This window comes from Saccopteryx leptura, chromosome 5 (genome assembly GCF_036850995.1).
Source record: "Saccopteryx leptura isolate mSacLep1 chromosome 5, mSacLep1_pri_phased_curated, whole genome shotgun sequence".
NCBI classification, from domain to species: Eukaryota; Metazoa; Chordata; class Mammalia; order Chiroptera; family Emballonuridae; genus Saccopteryx; species Saccopteryx leptura.
This window is the reverse complement of record NC_089507.1, coordinates 11,637,109-11,662,146: the sequence shown is the minus strand read 5'-3', so window position 1 is coordinate 11,662,146 and position 25,038 is coordinate 11,637,109.

Below are 25,038 nucleotides of genomic sequence, written 5' to 3'. Positions count from 1 at the left end.
TTCCCGGCCACGGCACACAGGAGAAGCACCCATCTGCTTCTCCACCCCTCCCCCTCTCCTTCCTCTCTGTCTCTCTCTTCCCCTCCCACAGCCAAGGCTCCACTGGAGCAAAGTTGGCCTGGGCACTGAGGATGGCTCTGTGGCCTCTGCCTCAGGTGCTAGAATGGCTCTGATTGCGGCAGAACGATGCCCCAAGATGGGCAGAGCATCGCCCCCTGGTGGACACACTGGGTAGATCCCAGTCAGGTGCATGCGGGAGTCTGTCTGACTGCCTCCCTGTTTCCAGCTTTGGAAAAATACAAAAAAAAAAAAAAAAAGATCCACACAAATGATCCAGTTATACTCCTCATACTTCAGAAAGTCGAGGATAATTTTTATGTCATTATAATCTTCTCACAGATGAGTTGAATAACCAATTGGAACCGCTACAAAACATTATCATTGTGTAGGAGAACACATTTCAGACTCCGTTTAGAGCTGTCAAGAAATAGCCACCATTCTGTTGGACTGTAAGTGGTAAAACCTAGCTGGCTGAGAAGACTACTGATATAATGACAGTAAACAAAGTGTTTGTCTTTGGGAAAAAAGTCCACAAAAATTTGTTCACGCTTCCTGAAATGGGATACGTTAGCTGACCAGTGAAGTGCATTATTTTCTTGAAGCCTGGTGGCTAATAACTCAGCTTCTTTCTTTGATAGGCTCAAATCTCTTACTAAGTCATTCAATTTGGGTTGGCTAAACTGCTGAGGAATTAATGACTGCTTGGCATCAGAAGAAGATCCTTCAGATTCTACAACCATTTCCTCATGCATCTTATCAAAATACACTTGATCACCATGTTCACTTTCTTCATCCTTAGAAGAAATAAAAAAATTGAAAACTGGAACTGGGAGTGTCTCAGAGTGTGGGATAGGTTGTATTGCTGAAGGAATATTAGGATATGTGATCATATGCCATTTCTTCTTGCCAGTGCTCTTTGTATGGATCAGACAGAAATAACAGTCACTGCTGTGGTCCTTAGGTTCACACCAAACCATGGAGAATACGAAAAGGCATTCCTTTGTGTTTTCCTTTTTTCCAGTCATGAAGCATTTCCTCACAATTATGACACACAATATGAGGAGCCCAGTTCTTGAGTTGATCGCCAAAGGGAACTTGAAAATAGGCAATATTGTGAAAATAGGCATATTCACAAATGATGAAATATTGCGCCTTTGACGTTGAAGTGGGTAATAGCTACATATATAACAGAAGGTGTCAGGACTATTCTTACATTTATTCCTACTCAAAGAAGCCATGATTCAATCTTAAAACAAAATAAGAGGGTGTTTTTATCAGATAATAATTTTTTACATTTACAAACAACTATAGTTATGTAAAAGTGATGTTTGTAAAACATTAATTGCCTTGTGGTTATGTTCAATCCAAGAGTCGTTCCTTTTAACTCCAATTTAAAAATCAATGCATGCCATTAACTGTAACAAGAAGAAATTAAAATTGCATAAAAACTAGAGCATAAACCCAAAAAAGGATTTCAGATTTGGAATCAGCGATGCAGCAGTATATAGAAACCATTTTAAAACCTCATGCAACAGAAAATGAAAAAAGAATTGTTCCCCAGTGTTTTAGTTTGGAAAATCTTGGTGATAGATATTTATCTATCTATATAATTTATTGATATATATTAACCTATACTATTTATATATTTATAAAATTGCCACCACTAGCTCACTTTTGTCTCCTTGTACCTGTAAGCCAGTTTTCAAAAAAATTAAAAAAAGAAAAAAGGAAAGAGGAAGAAGGAAGAGGGAAGAAAGAAATCCTTCTGGCTTAAACTTTACCAATGAATAACAGGAGACAAGAAGGTGCCAAGAAAAGAGTCTTCTTCCTGATGGACTAATGCAAGGCACAGTGGTTCTGCATTTCTGCATGGCCTGTCCAGAGATGTCTTGTGTGTACAAGAAAGCACCTATATCTTCTAGTGACATTGTAGGCAGCTTGGTAACAGATGCCCCTTCCTTCCACTTTGCCTCCTTCCCTTTCTTACTTCCTTTCTCCCCCACACTCACTGACATGGAATTTGGCACTCAATAAAGCACTAGCATGTAAGGAAAAAAAAGAGAGAAGATATGAATTTCCATAGCTCAGAGAAGTTTACAAAGTAAAGCCAATAGAATGTGGTGATTAATTGGAAGAGGAGAGAACTTAGGAATGAGCGGGTTGAGTTAAAACTTGGCATTTCTAGTTAAGACTATCTGGATTATAGTGACACTCACCAGAATGAATTCTCCGTGATTTCAGAGATTCCTCCAAGAGATTTTCTAGAGAAGTAGAGATGTAGACAAGGTGGTAGGCTCTACCTGTCTGGAATTTAGAGAAGCTCTTCAACAAGGACAGCTCTTGGGTCCTGTGCCATTCCTGGTTCAAATAGGGTACATCACAAAACAAACAAAACAACAACAGTAAAAAGCAGGCTTCTTCCTCAGATTTCATACTAAAGTAAGTAAGGAAAGTTTTAGCTAAACATGGTGAAAACTGAGCTTGTTAGGCAAACTTGTCCACACTGACCAAATTTATCGAGTTTTTCATAGCACATCATTCTCCCCAAAGATACTTAGTAGGTAAAATAGACTCAATCAATGGTTTCCTCTTCCACAAAGCCCTCCTGATCATGCCTCTCTTACTTGAATGCATGTCCTCTGAGCATGCACCTCTACTAGAACAGTTGAGGATTTCCTGTCTGTCCCAGTAGACTTTTTTTGGACCCCGAGGACAGTAACAGTAGCATTCATGTCTGTATCCCTACTATTCACCTGGCATTTGCTGGATATTCAAAAACCATTGTGACGTGAGTAAATGCGTGACATCTCAGAAGTGTGCTATTTATTTTACCACAGCTATTATCACTAGTTTCATCAAAGTACAAATATTTCAGCAGCCCCAAAATCTCACTTCGAAGCCATTCTTTTTCTAACAAGGCATTTCAGACAAGGTATGAAGGGCCATAAACTTATATTCAACCTGTGTACTCTTCTTCCATAATGTATTTTCATTCATGATAACATTTTAATCAGTATTCGATGGATTTTTTTTCCCCCTAAGTCATTTGCTTCTGATTTCAGCGATCCATCTCTTACACAACAGGAGACCTCGTGTGATGGCTCAGGCCCGTCAGAAAGCCGGAACCCAGGAGTTTGGCAATGATTATAGGAAAGAAGGAGAGGAACTCTGAGCAGTGTGTCAACTTATCACTGTCCAAGAAGAGAAGGTAATCTGAAGGCTTTCATTCCGTGCATGACCTCTGAGGTCAGCAGTAAACACTTTATAGAAATGCCCCAGAGGGACCTCCTTTAACAACTCTTCCTAAATCTGTCAGTTTCTATGTGTCCAAAATAAGAATTGTACGTTCTCTATCTCTACTCAAGGTTATTGAAAATCCTCTGTGGAAAGTGCATCAAGGGTTTTAAAACCATACATGGGGAGAAAAGTGGAAAGTGTGTTTTCCCAGAAAAACAAATTAAAGAGCTTCTTCCTTGTTCTTTTTGTTGTTTTGTTTTTTTCTGTTTTTTTGTTGTTGTTGTTGTTGTTGTCATTGTCGTTGTGGTTGTGGGATTTTTGTTTTTTGAGGCAGAATCAGCTTTGATGTGATGAGTGCACTGAACATGTCAAGCAGAATGTTATCAAAAGAAGTAGTTTGAAGCCGTTCCTACGGGAATATGTATTTTGATGTCCGATTGTCCTTGTTTAACATGAAAGTATTTGGTTTAGACAAACACACACAATTAATGTAAAAACAACAAATCTAGATCTTGAAATAGGGGACTTAGAATCCTTTGATTAAAGTCAGTTCAAACAACCTGACCATATATTGCTTTTTAAAGAAACCCCGATTTTTAAACTAGGAATAAAATTGTTTCGCTGGGTCCTCTGAGAAAATAGCAAAACGGGAAGGTGAAAATCAGGTACTCTCTTTTGGTCCCTGGAGGGCCCCTAACATTCATAATATCAGCAAAGGCAAATGTCCTCATCGCTTGAATAAAATTTTTAAGCAATTAATTGAATCTCTTTCTTAACAAAGCAGTTGACAAGAAAATGAGAGCAAAATAATTCCAGTTAGAGACCTGAGATAATTGGCTGCCCAGGGCTATCTTTTTTCCCATATTTCTGTTTTGCCTGAAGCTAACTCCAACTGTGAGCATGGACCCCTGTGTATGCTAAAGAAACCCAATCGGTTCTGATTATAATCAAACAAACACAACTTTTCATACATAAGACTTTAGCCACCACTGGGTAACAAATATGCCCTTTTAGTGAGAGACCTTCCAAATCCTAGACAAGTTTTCCCATCTGATTTGATCCCCTTAAGATATAGAGGATGTAGTGCTTTACACTTAGCCCTTGGTTCTGCCTAGAAAACTTGGAGTTGGGGTAGTTTTCCCAAAGAAAAAAAGGCCACAGAAAGAGAACTTCTCTCCCTCTTGCTTTTTCTGTTCGCTTTTCTTTAGAAGCAAATTCCTATGGATTCCAATTCAGTCTGGAGGCTTTGGTCTGAAAGGTAGAGGCACATCCTTAGAAGGAAGGAGGAAAATACACCATCTCCTTGCCCCTTGCCAGGGGTAGGGGTGGGGGGTTAGTGTTTCCAGGAGGAGATTAAGGAACTAACTGGGGAAAAGGGTAGAGGGGGGAGCACCTAGCATGTGCACAGTCATCTGATAACTTACAAATGGCAGACCACCAGAGAACAAGCAGAAGCATGGGAGACGGGAGACGGTGGGTGAGCCCAGGATGGGCAGGAGGGAGAGGAAGGAAGAGGTGGGTTGTGGGTCCGGGACAGGAGGCCGGTGGCTGGGGGATGGGGCAGGAGGGAGAGGAAGGAAGAGGTGGGTTGTGGGCCCGGGGCAGGAGGGAGAGGAAGGAAGAGGTGGGCTGTGGGCCCGGGGCAGGAAGGTGGGTTGTGGGTCCGGGGCAGGAGGCCGGTGGCTGGGGGATGGGGCAGGAGGGAGAGGAAGGAAGAGGTGGGTTGTGGGCCCGGGGCAGGAAGGTGGGTTGTGGGCCCGGGGCAGGAGTGGCTGGTGGCTGGGCTTTCCAATCACTGCACTTCTCTCGAAAGAAAAAGAATGCACAACCAGGAGAAAGAGCCAATGCACGGGAGGAGGGATTCCACTTACTGTTTATTCATTCTAGGTTTTGGTTTTGCATTTATTTTATGTTTCAATACAATGGAGAAGGTCAGCCCATCTCCACTTTGACATTTCCTACACTTTTAACTCAGTGTACACCATGACAACTTTCTCCCAGGACTTGGAATGTCTAAGACATTCTTGCTCACAAAGCTCCTGATGTACTATACTACACAATGAAAAGGGAACCAAATAAGGTTATAAAAGTGGAACTCTATCTGCAGTGCTCACTTTTAAAAATGGAAGGGATGCGGCCCTGGTCGATGGGCTCAGTGGTAGAGCATCACCCCGGAGTGTGGAAGTCCTGGGTTTGATTCCCGGTCAGGGCACACAGGAGAAGTGCCATCTGCTTTTCCACCCTTCCCCCTCTCCTTTGTCTCTATCTCTCTCTCTTCTTCTCCCACAGCTCAGGCTCTATTGAAGCAACATTCATCTGGGCACTGAGGATGGCTCCATCACCTCCACCTCAGGCACCAGAATGGCTCTAGCTGCAATGGAGCAATGCCCCAGATGGGCAGAGCATCACCCCCTGGTGGGCATTTAGGGTGAAACCTGGTCAGGCGCATGCAGAAATCTGTCTCTCTACCTCCCCGCTTTTAACTTTGGAAAAATGAAAAAAAAAATAATTAAAAATGGAAGGGATAAAATAAGCACCACTTCCAATATTATCAAAGTGACACAGATTGGGGGTGCATGTGCAACTTCATCTGCAAATAATGTCCAAGCAGAGAAAAGGAGACTTGAGCAAATTAGGACACGTCCCTCCACCCCTCACGACCACAATGGGCCCTTCCAGAGAGACCCTATGCAAAGTCTCACCAGCTGGGTGAAAGAGAAGCTCCTGTAGAAGTGTGGGGGGTGGGGGGGTCATCCCAGGTATCCTAGATGACCTAGATGATGTGTTGATGATAAGTTTATGGCTCTCTGATCCTGCTCAATGTCAGAAAGAACCTGCTTCTGAAGGCTGCTCGTTACACTCCAACAGAGAAAATCACTGTGCAGTGACCTTGCATCTCACAACTCAAGGGCTCCTACTGGACAGGACTGCTTCCACCAAGGGAATAGAAAACCATTCCCAAATGTTGCTCTTCAGCCTGCAGAGTTGAATTAATTACAGGGTCCATTCACAAACACCCATGCACACTCTATCACGGGCCACAAAGGTGCTATGAAAACTAGTGAGCCTGACTTTATTGAGCTCTGTCCCAGGCAGTGTACTGAGGCACTCTGACTAGCAGAAGCTGCCTGGAGCAACAGTGGGTTCTGGAGGCCAACGGCCTGGGTACCAGATCCCACACCGTCACTTCCTATTTGCATGGCATCACTTTGTGTCTTCCTTCTCTCCCCTGTAAAAGAGATCGTTGCAGCACTTACTGATTAGGGTTGTCAGGAGAATGAAATGACTTAGTTCCTGGGAAGGTGCCTGGGAGAATACCAGGTTCATAATGAGCGTTTATGAAGAGTTACTTGGTGACATAACCATTCCTCACCATCACTTTAGGCAGTATCTATTTTTATTCTGTATTAAGACTTTAACTGAGATTTAGGTCAGGTAAGGAAGGTGCCTATGCCACATCATGTATAAAAAGGCAGGCAGAGGTTCAAACTCAAGTTTGTTCGAGTGAGTACCTTCTAAGCTGAGGATAGGTGGCTTCTCACACTATGGACAGAAACCTTCACAGAAGAAGCTGGAATGACGGTGAAAACAGAAGTCAAGTAAAAAAAAAATGCAACACGTAGCATTTTTCATATTTTTTAGAAGACAGGAATGCAGCAAGCTGAACAGTTCATCTTACTTTCTCTCCGTCAGCTCCCTTTTGTCTTCTCTGTCTTTTTATCTTCTTCTCTTCTGCTTTTTTCTCTAACGATAAAATGATCTGACATAATACAAAATGCAAATTACGTGCCATTGCCTTAAATTGTTCCAGTTCATTTAGCTCGCCACGAGCATTTATTACAGTTAATTATTGCAAAGGATTTTTATTATTCATAAATATTTTTGCATGTTGTAATGATCATAAATTTTAAAAATTCTGCTCATCATGAGTCACCGTTCATGCTCGTCAAGGATGTTTTTTTCTTCGTCTTTCCTCACAGAACAGTTAGATTCTCATTATCATCAATATATCTGTAGAGTGTTATTATTCACATGCAATGGAACCCTGCTGGGCTACGCAGAGTGACATCAGAAATGCAGCGATTCAGACCTAGTGACAAACTGATGCTCTGCTTAATTTTAGAAAATCAAGTTAACTACTTCTAATTAAATGTATAGCAGACCTCACTACATTCACTGTGTCAGGCTCATGACTCCAGGCAGGGAGAGGGACTTTCTTAACTCATCCCGATGCAGAAAATAGATATTTTTGATAGATCATCAGTCCAAACGGAAATACTAGGCAAATGTAAGCATCCCCTGAGAATGGGAAGGTGATGGGCAAAAACTCTCCACTAGGCAGGAAAGTGCATTTATAGGATCGGTGATTAGAATCAGAATATAACAAGTGCAAATCTCAGGCCACATGGAACAAATCACATTCCATTACTTTTTTTAAAAATTTTTATTTATTTATTTAATGATTTTAATTTGTGTTTACATAGATTCAAGTCCCCACCGAATATGTCTCCCCCCACCCCCTTATTCCCACTGGCCCCTCATCCCCCTCCCCCCAATGCTTTCCCCCCCTTCCCTCCAGGATTTGCTGTCCTGCTCTCTATTATGCTGTGTTATGTATATATAATTTCATTAATCTCTTTCCCTTCTCTGATCCCATCTTCTCTTCTACTTTCCCTCTGACCACTTTCTCACTTGTCCCTTTGATCCCACCTCTGCCTCCGTTCCGTTGCTCAGTTCACATTGTTCATTGGATTCCTCAAATGAGTGAGGTCATATGACATTTGTCTTTCTCTGCCTGGCTTATTTCACTTAGCATGATAGTTTCCAGGTCCATCCATGTCGTCGCGAAAGGTAAGATTTCCTTTTCCTCACACCCACGTAGTATTCCATTGTGTGTATGTCCGTCAGTGGACAAGTGGATTAAAAAGCTGTGGTACATTACCTTTTTTTAATCAACTTGGTTTTGGTTGAGTGTCTTATTTCTTGTCTAGCTCATAGGCATTTGGGCATTTCATCTCTTCTGGGTTAATTCTTGAAGATTCAAGGGCATTTGAAGGGCAAATTCTACCCTTGGAGATTGTGCCAAGAATGGGCACTTCTTCAATGCTGAAGCATGAGGTAGGCATCTTTGGTGATCTGTCACCTCACTTCCTTCTGCTCAGAACCCCTCTGCCTCTCCTTGCATGGTTCTGAAAGTTCGGTTCCTCTGACCTGTCCAGTGTGGAGATCTCTGACTTAGTTGGGAGTCCTGGATGTCAGAATGAGTCTTGCAGTGCCCCTCAGGCAGTTTCTCCCCAGTGCTGCCACAGCCTGAGGTGCTGCCTTAAAGTGGACAAGTCCCCATGTTCAGCTAAACCGTCAGCAGGCACTTTTCAGAGCTCTTGTGTGCAAGAATTCACTGAGAGGCAATCTCCTCTCCATAATCGTATTTTATGAAATCTCCTCCTGCTACAGGCATTAATCTTAAATATTCATGACTCCTAAATGTGGGATCACAAGTTCGGAGCTACTCCCTGAGCTCCTGCCTCTGTATTTCCTCAACATCTCTCTGTAGGCAGCTGATAAGCACTCACAACTCTATAGGCCTAAACAAAAACACTGGTGGGCTTCCTGAACCTGCTCCTTCAAAGTTTCCACCTTCCAGTAAGTGGCACCCTGTCTCCTCACTCACTAACTCAGGCCTGAGAGTCATCCTTGGTCCCTTCCCTTCATTCCCTGCTCAGCAACCTCTCAACAAACCCCATGGCCGTTGTCTCCAGAACCTGGCCTATGACTGACTGCTTCTATCCATCATCACCATAAAACCCTAGTCCAAGCTCCATCATCTACCACTGGGACATCCATCACCTTATCTCTCAGCCTTGACTCTTGAATGTATATAGATAGATAGATATAGGTTAGATATAGATATAGATATAGATATATAGATATCTGAATGGATATAAATTATGGACTCCATCCATCCATTGAAGTACGAGAGTACTCCATTCTTTCTACAGGACAGGCAGATCTTTCTAAAGCATAGGTCAGATGAAGTCACCCATTGACTTTAAACCTTCCAGTACTTTTCATAGACTTAAAATCCAAACAGTCCTGTTTTATAAGACTAGGTGACCCAGCCCCCGACTTTCTCGTCCACTGTTGCATCTCTTCCCTCCCACCCCTTACCTCCAGTCATGGAGACCTTAAACAGAGTTTATTTATTTATTTATTTATTTTTAGATTTTATTTATTCATTTTAGAGAGGAGAGAGAGAGAGAAAGGGGGGAGGAGCAGGAAGCATCAACTCCCATATGTGCCTTGACCAGGGAAACCAGGGTTTTGAACCGGCGACCTCAGAATTCCAGGTTGACGCTTTATCCACTGCGCCACCACAGGTCAGGCCAGAGTTTATTTATTGAGATATTAATATTTATTGGTCCAGGGATTGTAAATGAACAGGTATTCTTTTCGTTTAATCCTTACGACTGCTTTTAAATTAAGCACTGTTATTATTACTATAGGACAAATGAAAAAACAAAAGAATGGATACTAAGAAAACATATGCTGTTCTGTGACAAATCAGGGTGAGAGAAATATGAAATAGAAAAGAATTATAGCTCAGTTTGGTGATAACGATCTTGACCAGGGGCCCCAAACTACGGCCCACGGGCTGCATGCGGCCCCTTGAGGCCATTTATCCGGCCCCAGCCGCACTTCCAGAAGGGGCACCTCTTTCATTGGTGGTCAGTGAGAGGAGCACATTGACCATCTCATTAGCCAAAAGCAGGCCCATACTTTTCATTGAAATACTGGTCAGTTTGCTGATTTAAATTTACTTGTTCTTTATTTTAAATATTGTATTTGTTCCCATTTTGTTTTTTTTTTACTTTAAAATAAGATATGTGCAGTGTGCATAAGGATTTGTTCATAGTTTTTTTTTTTATAGTCCGGCCATCCAATGGTCTGAGGGACAGTGAACGGGCCCCTTGTGTAAAAAGTTTGGGGACCCCTGATCTTGTCACAATCGCTTCCGAGTCAGGTCCACTGGGTCAGCTGTGCTCTCCACACTGCTGAGCTTTGTGTCAACACAGTCAGTCCGACCGCCCACACCGGCTTTGTCACAGGTGCTCTTCTTACTCTGGGCATCTCTTTCACTAGTCAGTTGCTGCCACTCGGATCGATCTATAAAATAATAGCTCAAGTGATGTGTAATCGAATGACTGTTTGCTAGTTTTTTCTCTTTTTCTTCTCTGAAGTGGCAGGTCAAAGCATTCAGAAGAATTGCCAGACCCAAGGAAACAAAGCTTGAATTGTTGTTCAGTGCTCCTTCTAAGGAAAGGTTAAAACCACCACCCGCCGCAAAACTCACTACTGCGCTCGCTGCATTGCTGAAGTCAGAGGTGAGTCAGGCGGGAAGACATCGCTTCATTTAACAAACAACTTATTAGAGTTTACTATGCACCAGGCACTTGACTAATATGAAGTAGTTGAATCCTCTTAACAATCTTTGAAGCAAGTTATTAACCCCATTGTACAGATGAAGAAACTGACTGACAAAGTGGTGAAGTCTCTGAGAGCAGAACAGATAGTCAGTGGGAGCTGAAGCCAGACTCAGTCAAGACCACAAGTTCTCGCTCACCAGGGCTTCTCTGCAACCTCAGACTCATCGCATCAGACCATTCCCCTCAGCCCATGGGGGTCTCTTCGGGCATTCAGAGGTCTGGAAACACCAACCAGCTGGAAGGACGGAGTCTCGTGGTGGACAAGATTTTTCAGAAGAGATCTGGTAGAATTACTGCTGCATCTACAAAGGCTGACAAGCTCATTATTTACAGAATCATTCTCTGTTTCTCCAGCAGGCCAGCTTAGATCTAAAGGTGAAAGATAGAAGTGGTATTTTAGTCATTCTTCTGTTTGCTTATTTTTTCCTCCCTTCACTCAAAATTATTGTGAGTTTGACGTAGTAGTTAAGAGCATGGTCAACAATGGGCAAGGGTTTCCTTTCTCCCAGGTCCTTGCCGACATTTGTTATCTCTTGTCATTTTTATAATTGCCATACTAACAAGTTTGAGTTGATATCGCATTGTGCTTTTGATTTAAATTTTCTTGATTATTAGTGATGCTGAGCACTTTCTCATATTTATTGGCCATTTGTATGTCTTCTTTGTAAAAATGTCTATATTTGGTGTATGTGTGAATGTATTTATACATGTGTATGTATATATATATAATTTTTAGCCATAAAAAAGAAAGAAAACTTGTCATTTGCATGATATTATATGAAAAAACCAGAAAAGTATTATACTAAGTAAAATAAACTAGATAGATAAATACAAATACTGTATGATATCACTTATATGTGGAATCTAATTAAAAAAAAAAAAGAAAGCTGATTTCATAGAAACAGAAATAGAAAAGAACTGAGTGGTAGTTTCCAGGGCCTGGGAGAAGGGGGAGAGGAGGAGATGTGGGTCAAATGATACAAATTTTCAATTATAAAAAAAAAAATTCTGAAAATTTAATGTAGAGCAAGGTGTTTATAATTAACAAAACAATAATGTGTACTTGAAGGCTGCTAAGAGTATATCTTAAGCATTCTCACCACAAATAGAAAGAAAAAAAAGAGTTAACTATGTTAAATTAACTATGTGAAGTAATGAATGTGTTATCTTCTCTTAGTAATCATTCTACAATGTTTGTGTATATCATATTATTATGTTGTACACTGTGATTCATCAAGCATTCCTTAATAAAGTTTTAACAATAAGTAAAATATAAAAGCTGCAGATATCCTAATATGAGGACATTATTACACTCTTTTATCCTTGTTCTCTTGATCTATAAAATGGGCATGTACTTGTACCTATCTTATGGCATAGTGAAGATTAAATGAACTTATACAGGTAAAATGCCAAATATATTACCTGATTCTACAAAAGTTAATTTTTACAGGCAGCCCTTTGTTTCAAGCTTGAGAGGAGAGGAGATAGGTAAGACACGGCCCTATCACTAAGCAGAGCGTTATTGCAGTGCTGGGTACTGGGATGGAGATGACAGGGCACTTGGGGAACACAGAAGAGAATTGACAATTTGAGGAGAGTGGTGAGTTTTCCAGCAAGCTGGTAACATCTTTTAGATCCTAAAAGAAATCATTTACATTATGTGCAAGGCAAACAAAGGTAGCAGAAACAGATTGTAAAAACTCAAACATGCATTTTTTAAAGGGGGTTTTAATAGTTGTGGCAGAAATAGCAAATCCTTGATCAGATGGAGTGGAGGGTGAGGCAAGAACATTAACTTGAAACTTTCTAACAGATGGAGCCCCTCAGCAGTGGAAGAGGGTAGGCTTCCTTGAGGCTGTCAGAATTGGGGTGTTAAGGACAGGTTGGCTGGCCATCTCTCAAAAAACCAAACAAACAAAAAAGTGGTAAAATCTCTTTCTTCGCATGCGTGTTTCTCACCTGCAATGTGATTTGCACAGATCCCTTAGCCACTTTGAGTGTCAGGATTCTCTGAAGAAAAAAAGAAAGGATTACAGACTCAAGAGGAGATTTTGCACACCTCCTGTGACTGTGTGTGTAGAAGGATTTTAAAAGACTCATTCAACAACTTTTGAGTGTCTCCGACATGCCAGAAATGGTCTAGGTGTCAGGATACAACAGGGAACAGAACACTCTCCTTGTACTCGTGGCGTTTATGATCTAGTGGCGAGAGGCAAAGGCAACAGATACAAACATTCATAGTGCATGGTGAGTTTTATGGCAATCAGGGCCCTGTGGAAAATAAAGCAGGAGAGGGGGAAAGGGGACACTTGGTGAGGCTGCAGTCTTACACGAGGTGACCAGGGAAGGTATGTGAAAAGGTGACATTTAACCGGCACAGCATGGGTCAGAGAAGAACATCCAGAGGTCTAGGAGGCAGCAAGAGAGTGAATCCTAGGAGCCACGGGAAGGTGATGAGGCGAACAGGAAACAACTACCAGTTTTTAAAACTTTGCTGGAATATGGACTAATAATAAACAGTGGAGCTGGCGATGAGAAGGTAACTGGGGTCGGTCAACCGCAATGAGTGGTGGTAATGGAGTGGGCGGTATCATCTAATGGGAGTGGGCTCCAGAAAAGACAGAAGGACAGAGAAAGCAGATAATGAGTGTCCATAATGCACTGAAGTTTACTGTAAGGGGAGCAGAGAAATGGGGTTGTAGTTAAAGAGAAATTGAAGTCAAGGAATGTTTTTTTTTTCTTCTTTTCCTTTATTTTTCTTTTCTGTTTTTTAAAAGATGGCATCTACTGTGGTATATATTTATATGCCATTATAAACAATCCAGCAGAGAGGAAAAAATGAATGGTGCATGAACAAGAGGACAGGATTGCTGGCATTCCCTCAGGTGAAGGACATTAGGTGGGACCCAGTGCACAAGGGTGGGGCGGCCTCCAAGAGAAATGTGGCTGTTTTACCCACAGTGGTCAGAGGAAATGCAGAGTAAAATGGGCTTGTATCCAGAGACGACAGAAGGTCTGATTCTCTCTCTCTCATTCCTTTTGATGTTTTTATAAAATAGAGAGCGAGTGGAATGGCATGGGGTGGGGAGGGAGTGTCGAAGGCTTAGGGAAGGGAAAGATAAAAAATCGTCATCTAGGATCGTGGAAGATGAAATAATCTGGAGCTGGTAATCGCACTGCTGCCGGCAAACCAAATCCAGTGCACAGCTCGTTTCTGTAAACGCTTTTGTTGGAGGAGGGCCACGTCTATTCGGGTAGGTACTGTCTGTGGCTGCTTTTCTGCTAGATGACTGAACCGGGACAGAGACCATATGGCCCCTCCAGATTAAAATACTTTCTAACTGGCCGCATCCAGAGAACATTTGCCAACTCCTGGTCGAGAGAGCTGAGCTGAATTTTGAAACAGTGTTAAGAGTCACAAGGTCTTGGTCATAAATTGAAAGGGACTAGTAAATATAGATGTGACTGTATGTGGTGTGGGGGCTGGGGAGGGACTGGGAAAGGGGCATTCTCTCCAGACACCTTCGACTATTCAGGTATAATAGCAGAAAAGGAAGAAAGTTGGTATCAGCCAGGGTGGGTGTTCATCTAGGCAAATACAATAATGAAAAGAACAGTAGAGGGGTTGGTGTATGTGTGTGTGTGTGTGTGGGGGGGGTGAGTAATAGACGACCTTGAAATCAATGCTGATTAAGTCATGAGGTGACAAGTGACAGTAAAATGAGGTGCCAGTGAATCCTAAGTCTTAGTGGGCCTTCCGGAAATATTCAATTGATCTATTAAAGGGGAAGAGCATGAAAGGCACGAGGAGAAAGAAGATGCTTGAAATCAAAAGTATGGACCAGCTTTCATTTTAGGAAGTAAAACAGAAAGTGAACCATTAGAGTGAGAGCAGTATAAAATTACCCAAGTGTAATATTGGCTCTTCAGAAATAATATCCCACACAAATGTAAGAGATTGTTTCCAGCCTCCTAGACCTGAATTCTCTACCTGGTACCCCCCTTCGATTTGAGGAGCACCTTTGCAATACGTGAGCAGTGAAGAACCTTCCTGGTTTCTCTAGTTTCCAAGAGGTCAGTGAAATTGCATTAGGAAAAGGAAAAATCAAAAACAGGTAGGAAGAAGTATATGAGCTTTGCATGTATGTCTTATTAATAACTCCATGTCTCCAGGGAAATGGCTCCAACTGAAAGATACTCCCCAGGATTACTGTCGCTGAAATGGCTTGGATGACAGATAGAAAGCAGAAACTGCAGATTTCATTATTTCCCCACGCTGTTGATGAAATGAAGCGCAGGCTGAGTTATGTGAGGTTTTTCAGGTCTTTCCAAACTAAACATAGTTTGTCAGTTTTCAAAATCATAAAGAATGACCCATCTTCCTACCCTTACCCTCGACCCCACTCACATAGCTTTTTCTTTTTTAATCATCGTGTCTCTTACATCAAACACTTTAAATGGGGAAATTGCTAGTCTTAGCTGACTCTGTCCATGCTTGCCATCCTTCCTGATCCACCTTCAAAGTTATGAATGCATTCCAAACTGATTAAATGGGTCACAGCCCTTTTGGAGAGGCCAAAGCCAGATGGTTCTAGTCAATTGTATTCCTTCCAATTGGCAAACGATAAATGGAGATATTTCTCAGGAGGTTGACTCTGCAGTTGGTGATTGATGACTTGATATTAAGCTTTTCAAGCTGGGGTAACATCTCATCCCCAACCAGGATCCAGGAATCTATGTAGATCTTGGGGTAGCCCATCTGCCTACCAAAAAACACTGCATATGAGTTTATTTATAAATTTAGTTATATATTCAAGGAGACATTTACCAAGTTAGTTACACACACCCACACTCACCCACCAACGCCCTCAGACACATACACACACCAATCTACTGGTTATAAAGAAACAGAGATGAAAGGGACAGTCAGTCGTCCAAGGACATAGCAGGCTTCTGGGTGAATAAAAAAATAAATCGTCAAAAATTAAGTTATATAAGTCATAAGATAGAGTCACGCAGAAGGAAAATAAAAGAGAAACATCTAACTGAGCCTCGAACAGGGTTTCTCAATCTCAGCTACTGACACTTTGAGTAGATAACTCCTTGTGGTTGTTATATGTATTGTAGAATGTGTAACAGCATCACTGACTTCTACTCACTAGATGCCAACAGCAACCCCAAGTTATGACAAACAAAACTCTCTTCTGCCATTAACAATGAGATTTAAAAAGAGAGGAGGACAGTCCGACCTGTGGTGGCGCAGTGGACAGAATGTCAACCTCAGAATGCTGAGGTTGCCGGTTCGAATACCCAAGCTTGCCCAGTCAAAGCACATACAAGAAGCAATCACTGAACAGCTCAAGTGAAGCAACTACAATCTTGCTCCCTCTGTCTCTCTGCCCCCCTCTCTCTAAAATCAATAAATTTTTAAAAATCTTTAAAAAGAGAGGAAGATAAAATCACCCTCATTTGAAGATCTCTACACTAGAGTATCAGAGAAGTTTACCAAGATAAGATTATACGAGAACAGTATCTCTAAGGAAAAGTGGCAATTTCTTCAATAAATAAAATGAAAATATTATTCTTTTTTTAAAGAAAAGGAAACAGCACATGAAGATGTGGTATATCCAGGGGATTGTAAATCATCTGATGTGTCTACAGCATGGACAAAGAATAGGGCATACAAGGGTAGACCACAAGGATAGACTGAACCATATTAATCAAAACATTCATAATTGGAATATATTTTGGCAGTTTCAAAACAAAGCATATTATCAAAATTACCTATGCAGATATTAAAGAATATAGACATCTCATCTCAGTCTTACTGAATCAGAATCTCTAAGAACAGGGCCCTGGAATGTATTTATTTTTAAAGCTCTTAGTTTAAGAAATTACAAGTCTTATTACTCAATGTGTGGGTACTTGTTAGAAATGCAGAATGTTATTGCAAACCTACAAAATCAGAATCTTCAGTGTCACAAGTTCCTCCAGCGATTCCTATCCATGTAAAATTAAGAAGTGCTGCTCTAGTCTAGAAGATGTCTTTCAAAGACACAGAACTAAATACCAAAATGACCACCAGAAATACACAGTAGGCTTTTTAAGCACTCTCTAGAAACAAAGAGGAAGGGGGAATAAAAGAAACAAAAGAAATTTACGTGAAAACAGTTACCACTGAATGACTCTTTTCAAATTTGTCCCACATGGTAAATTGAAGATCTATTACTAATATAAAATATGATCAGCTTTTATAAAATCACATGGGAAAGCAAGAAAGGGGGATAAATGTCACCATTGATCATAATAAAATAACCTCTTGTGACCTCCAATCCAGTCCTGATATAAATCGGCATCTTCCAGAATCAAAAATCAATCTCACATTTTAGAGCCAATGAAAGGCCAAGGGGAATTACTCAATGCTGAAACAATGAAAGAAAACAGATAGACGCTACTTTTTAAGGGTATTTCACATTTGTCATTCCAGATGAATATACTTTAATTCCAGGCTGAATTGGAAATTCAATTTAATAGATGCTAATGACAATGACCGTTTAGAGAGCATATGCAAATTGCCCAAGCACTGTGCTAACACTTCACATAAGCAAGGGTTGGTCATAGGACTTGTTTCTCCACTTCACAGGTGACAAAACTGAGGTGCTGAACAGGACCGCTGATGGCCTCAGAGGTAATAAGCAGTAGAGTCTAAGTACAGTCCTTCATCATCTAAATTCTCATACCAGGCTCCTGAGCAATGCAATTTAAACTTAAGTGTATGACAACACTTATCTAAGCCCCAGCCATACTATTCTATTGGCTTAATCATGAAAGGTCTGAGTCAGCATCTCCAACACTGTTTCATAAGACGAAAACAGTGTTATCTGTGGAAGCAACTTAAGTGTCCATCAATAGGTGACTGGATAAAGATGTGGTACGTGAATACAATTGAACATTACTCAGCCATAAAAAAAATAATGAAATCTTGCTATGTGTTATTATAGAGAAGGACCTAGAGAGCATTATGCTAAGTAAAATAAGTCAGACAGCAAAAGACAAATACTGTTTGATTTCACTTATATTTGGACTCTTAAAAAAAACATATTATTTAACAAACAAAACAGAAACAAACTCATAAGTACAAAGAACAAACGAATGGTCGCCAGATGAGAGAAGAAATGGGCAGAAAAAGGTGAAAGGAATTAAGAAGTTCAAATTGCCATTTTAAAAACATTCATAAAAATTGTCATTGGGTTGTATAGTACAGCATAGAGAATACGGTCAATAATATTGTAGTAACTAGACACAGTGTCAGATGGTGTAGGGCCCGTGGCTGCCACCATGGGTATGCAGATGCAGGTTCTCATTGGATTCGGGCAGACAGTAAAGGAACTGTGGGGCCAGAAAAAGGTGGGCCATTCCTTTATCAAAATCTCTTAACAGCAAACAAGCAAACAGGCAGGGAAGATGGCTTCCCTCTCTCTCTCTGGACTCACCCAGACTCACAGGCCCCCACCAGCCAAACAAGCCAGGATGAAATCTCAGGGCTCCCAAGCCCCTCAGCGCCTGCTCTCTCTCTCTCTCTCTCTCTCTCTCTCTCTCTGTCTCTCTCCCCCCCCCCCAGGACTCTCCAGCAAAAAAACAAACAAACAAACAAACAAAAAAACCCAGCCCCTCCCAAACAGACAGGCAGTTGTAATTTGCAATCTGCCACCCTGAGGGCAAGCACCCAGGGCCTTCCATAGACTACACATACAGCCCGAGCCAATGCAAAATACAAGCCAGCGAACCTAAACACGCTTGTTTACCCAACAGATGGGTACCGAACTTACTGGGATGTTGACTTTGTATGGTATAGAAATGTCTAGTCACTATGTTGTACAGCTGAAACTAATATAATATTGTACATGAAGTAGAATGGAAAACTAAACTTAGAAAAAGTAATATCCAATCTACCAGCTTTTCATGATTAACTGAGATAAGTCTGAAAAATACATCATATAATGCAAACCACAATTATGTAAATTTCAGCCGAGATGACAGATATGTTACTGAGAAATCTGACTTCACATTCCTCCTCCATTGTAAAACATATAAAACATTATAAAAGATATTAAAAAGAAAACAAATGTGTGATGATAGACATCTCAGGGAACCCTAGAAGGGAATGGAAACACAAAGAGGTGAGCAAGAGCTCTTGCTCAGGTTTGTATTTGGGATCTAGAGGAGGAAGAAGTGCCAGAAGTTCATAGGCACTGAGCACCATGTACCCTACATGCAGCAGGAAGTAGGGTCCCAGGCAAGCTGGACTCTGCAACCACCGTGTCTGGGACCACTGTGAAGGCTGAGGGCTGAACGGAGGCACAGTCCTGGCCATGAGGAGTTAGTTGTTCAGTTGTTCGGGACAGTAGGGAAACACAGCCTCACACCAGACAATCATAGACACACTCTGGTACAAACCTCTGATACCCTGCTTACGTAGTGGTTTGAGTTGTCACCATAAAACCTGACCTGAGGTAGGAAGAGTAAGGTTTATGAGAGAGGAGGGGGCAACTCGAAATTTGCTAGACATAAACATGAGCATGTGCAGGAAAAAATAAAAATGTCCCCAGACAAAATGACATCCTGCAGATATTGACATAGGAGAAAGATTGGCCAGCAGAAATTCCAAGGGTTTATCAGTTCATTCAAGACCCAGCCCAGTCCAATCTCCTCCAAGAAGTCCCCCTCTCGGCCATGCCCCATGAGGACGGCAGGATGACAATGAAGTTGTGGAGAACCTTGACAGCGTGACCTAAGCAGTGGTCAGGTTCCGCGTCTGTGAAATAGGCAGGGTGATAGTACCTGCCCGGGAGACACAGGAAGATCCCACCGGTTGACTCATAGCACACTGAGAGCAGGACTGAGCTCAACGTAAGCCCTCAACAGACAGCTGTTACTCTGACCTGAATAGGATAAAAGTGTAATCGTGAAGAATGGCGATTTTCATGATGTACTTATGCTGAAGGGGGCAGACTTGGAGTGTGTTGCTAGCACAGCTGGGTCCCAAAGGGTTTAGTTCACCCCATGGACATTCACATGCTTTAGAAGTTTGGCCACTCTGCTGTGAAGTATGCTGGGTGCAACTCACGAACAGATACGGACTTGTCAAGTTTTGGTAAATTGTCGAAGTTGTTAGATATCCATTAAATGGCTCTGTAGAGGGCTGTGGAGGCAGGTGAGAGAAAGTCTCGTGAGAACACAAGATGTGAGCACCTAAAAGATGCTTCAGACGAGACTAACTTCTTCCCAGATGTCTGGCTTGCCTCTTTAAATGCAAAGCCAGAGAGGTGAGATAAAATGTTATTTTAAGGATTTCCCCTGCAAAGAAGAAACTGACATTTTCTTCCATTTTAATTGGTTACTCTCTTTGACAGCTATCAGAAATATTATTCCGTGTTGCTACTCTGCATATAGTGAGGTTAAGAAAAACCAAACAAGGAAGGATCTCTCCTGACAGCAGCAAAGAAGGTCCAAGTTAAGATACACACGCGAGAGTGCAGGGGAGTGGTTAGGAGAACAGCCTGCAGATGGATTTGGTGGGCGTGATTCCTGACACCACTACTTACTAATTCTATGACCACTCATCACTGTGCCTCAGTGTCCTCATTTGTAAAATGGGGATAATGATACACAACACATGGAATTGTTGAAATAGTTAAAAGAATTCATGTAAAGTGCTTGAAACAAAACAAACAAGCAAGACACATTAATATATGTATTAACTGTCATTATTGCTTGCTTGGCATATTAATAATAGCAGTGTCACTAGACACCTTCTCTTGTGATACCTATTTCTATCTTCAACTATCCATTATCTATCAGCTACCTAGCACTTCTCTCATTGTATATCTATGTATGTATGTGTGTATCTATCTATCTGACTATCTATTCATCTGACATATCTATCTGTCTTTATGCATACATAAATGATCTTTCCCATCTCACAGCAGATCTGGGTCAGTTATTTTAACGGAAACAACAGGTCCAGAGTAATACAAATCAAGCTTATGTTCTCTTTGACTTCACTAATTCAGTGTGAATACACAAGGTAAGTGTGCCGTGAAGTACATTTTTTTAAATCAGTCTTTTAGTTATCATCCGCAGCCCCCTGGGTCCCCACTCTGTTCTGTTAGGGCTGCACTCTTCATCTTGAAGGTGGTGAGCTCAGAGCGCTCACAAGCTCTCTCTGTGTGGCTGTACCGTGTCAAACAGCGCTTCTTCAAAAGTAGGAAAACAGGAATCAAGATCGCTTTGGTAATGCTTCCAGTCTACACAAATCAAGCCACTGAAACCTCCAAATTATGAAACATATTTGTCCAGCACATTCATTAAAAGCAGAGGCTCTGTAGTCAGGTTGCCTAGGAATAGCCTGGCTTAGAAACATACTGGGGCCTGACCAGGTAGTGGCTCAGTGGATAGAGCGTCAGACTGGGACATGGAGGACCCAGGCTTGAAACCCCAAGATCACTGGCTTGAGCGCAGGCTCATCTGGTTCAAGCAAGGCTCACCAGCTTGAACCCAAGGTCACTGGCTTGAGCAAGGGGTCACTCACTCTGCTGTAGCCCCCCGGTCAAAGCACATATGAGAAAACAATCAATGGACAACTAAGGTGCTGCAACGAAGAACTGATGCTTCTCATCTCTCTTCCTTCCTGTTGTTCTGTCCCTATCTGTCCCCCTGTCTGTCTCTGTCAAAAATAAAAATTGAAAACCAAGACAAAATCCTCCTGACTGAGTGACATTCTGCAAGTGCATTAACCCTGCGTAGGTCCAGATGCCCCATGGCAAAATGGGGTAATGCCCGTCCCACCTTGTAGAGCTGTTGAGGGGACTAAACAAATTAATGTGTAAAAGGCAGTCAACACAATACCTAGCAAATACTAAGAAATCAGTTTATGTTTGCTATGTATATATTTTATTTATTATTATTATTATTATTTTGCTTAAAAAACCCTATCAATGAAGTTAAGTAACATTTCATCCTTTGGCAGGGACTTCAACGTCACGGCTCCTACCAGGCTCGATTTTTGCCTCTTTGCATCCACTTCTCTTTACCAGACAAACAATTCTTTGTGAATTTTCCTAAAAGATACTGTTGTGTCTCTAATCTTGTGATTTGGGTATTGGTTTTTTCTATTACCTGAAACTCTCTTCCCTCAGTTGTCTTATCCTTTAGGTCTAGGCCTCATCTGAATGTCAGGAACCCAACGCCAAGGTCCCTACCTATCCCCAGGCGAAGCTGGCCTTGTCCAGGGCGCTATGGCTTCTGACTTTAGTGGCCCTTTCCTTTCATAGAATCTATCACAATGAGGTTCTTGTTATTCCTTGTTTGTTTTATGTTTTCTGTCTTCTCCATCAAATGGTAAGCTCCATGAAGGCAGAAACTCTGTCTTTTTCACTGAGTAGATGAAATCTAAGTATAATCACAGAGCAAAACAGAATCCAACTATATTCCTCTTACCTTAGAGTTTACTGTCAAGCTTCTAGACCTTGATGTTATATTTTGTGTAATCCATTGTCCAGAGGGCTTATGCAATAGTGCATAACTCACCTCAGTGTCGCTGAGCACAGCACATCAAGTTAGATGCATAAAATGTACATTCATAAGATTTTAGAGCTTAAAGGGATCTTAGACATCTCATTGACTTATGTTACCATATTACTGATGAGAGAATGGGGTCTTGGAGGAGAGGAATAACTTGTCTAATGCCATACAGTTTATCAGAACAATAATTTTTTAAAAAAGTTAGATCTGCTTTCTTCTCATGTAGTGTTTTTTCCAAAACATAATGCTTTTTTTCTATTTTCACTGCTAATTGTATCTTATTATGTCAAGCTAAAATCACGTCTATGTCATCCTAAGCTGTCTATGTGACCACTACAACTCAGAGACACATCAGAGAAGACTCTATTCTTAAAAAGTAGACATTTGATAAAAATACAATTATATATCATAATCACAATTGTTCAGAGACACATATTCTTCATGATCATACTCTTATCTTATACTATTATGTAAGTAAATGAGGGTAGGGTCTGTCTCTTATTTGTGTTGTAGAATTTCGGAATATATTTTTCTGTAAAAAAGATTATATTTAAGATATCAGGTGCCTCTCCTCTTTGTGTGTGTCTTCTATATGGAATTCATACACAAATTTTTTACTGAGGGAAAAGGTTTAATTTTACTGTTTCCTTTGTAGAAAATCCAAACAAGTATAACTGAATGCCGTTCTGTATGCATCCCCACTTACTCTGATTACTGGAAAAGCCAAGGGCAATAGAGTCTACTTATCTACCTATTTATCCACCCATCTAGTCTGGGAAAGGAACATTTCATTAAATATGTAGCAAATAAATTAAGAAACTGATACTATAGCTATAGACTTCCTTACTAAGCATCATGAAATAATATATCATAGGAACTAAATAAGACAATATAGTTCTCTTGACACAAACCCATCAGTATAATTGAAAGAAAAACTCAATGTTCATAATGCATCAATATTTTCACCACATAGAGAGAAGCATCATTACATTTTTTTTTTTAGTAAAAACAAAATATGTTTAAGTGTAGAAAGAAAGAAATACAGCTTTGGCAAACAATTTAAGACAAAAGAACACATCTAATCAATCACAGCCTAAAGTGACTCTACAACAGTCTTTGGTAAAAATTCCCAACTACATACATCCCAAAATATAACACCTTTCATGACAAACACCTTCTGAAATATATTATTCTCACTCTTCACTCTGTAGTGACCGACTACTGTCTAACACTCCCTGTTCTTTGGGAAAATAACTCTTTCTAAGTTGATTAGTTCGATTTGTATACAACTTCTGCTTACTGTAATAGCACACTCAACCTCTATTCCTGTGCAAAAAATTTGACTTTGACCCAGCGACTGATAACAACCCATTTTACTAGTCACAGTATTTGATCCAGAAATGAACAAATGAACCATGTTAAAGCCAACAAGTCTTTCTTTTGGACCATTCAGCTTTGGGCTGAATGTAAAAGGATTGATAAACTACAGTAGGATGAATTGGAAGCTGCTATTGTCATGTTTCCACTATGTAGAAAAGAGTGACAAATAGAGAAAGAAAGGGAAAGGAAAGGGAGAAGAGGAAGAGAAAGGGGGGGGGGAGAATTGAAGGAAACAAACTTGAAGGCTCATTTAAATCATTTGTCCCTTTTATGCTTGAAGTGAGCACCACCGCTGGACTCAAACTAAGCCAGAGTTCCACACTTGTTATTGCAAGTATTTCAGCTCACACATTTCTTCTAGCATTCTTTCTCCAGCCATACTAAACTAAACTACCTGCTATTCTCAAGTTAGAATGGACCTTTCCCTACCTCTGCATTTTGCACATAAACCCTCTAGTCTAGTTATTCTGTGCTACACAACCAACTTCTACATCACTTGATGGCTTAATGCAGTCTTTATTTTGCTTCCATTTTTGACGTTCATGAATCTAGGTAGGGCCTGGCTCCATGTGGCTTTATCTAAGGGGGCTGGTTCTAGAAGACACACTTCTAAATAGTTTTGTCATGCACATGCTGGGTGCTTTGACATGAGGCTCCCTGGGCTCTCTGCACCAGCCTCATGTCTTACCCTCTTAGTCTCTGCACATGGCTCAGGCTTCTCACAACATGGGGACCCCCAGTAGATATACTTATGAGGTGGGTTCCAGGAGGGACAGTTTTAAAAGCAAGAGTTCTAAGAGGCTAGGTGAAGGTGTAAGGTTTCCTAAGATCTGGCCTCAGAAGTCACACCGCATCAATTCCACCAGTTTGCTGACCAAGAGTGAAGCGAAGAGCTGGCTCAGATTCAAGGGAGGGAGATGACACAAGGACAGGGACACTGTAAGGTTTGGCTCCTGGATATGGCAGGAGAGATGTTTAGAAGCCAGCTGTTATCCATCCCTCTGTCTGGAACAGGATGTCTTCTTGTCCTGGTTACTTCTATGTGTCCCTAGAGTGAGTATTTCCTTTTCTAAGAAGTCTTTCTTTCTCCTCTTGTACATACTTCCATCATAGCCTGTGTTATATTTCTTTGTAGAATGATTTACAAGTCTGTGTCTACACTAGACCCATCACACTTGAGGGGATTAAAGATGTCTTAATTATATGTGAGACCTTAACTTGTCGCTGGTGCTCAGTAAATATTGGCCGGATGAACCAACACTAACACGTTGACACATTTACTCCTTAGGCTGAG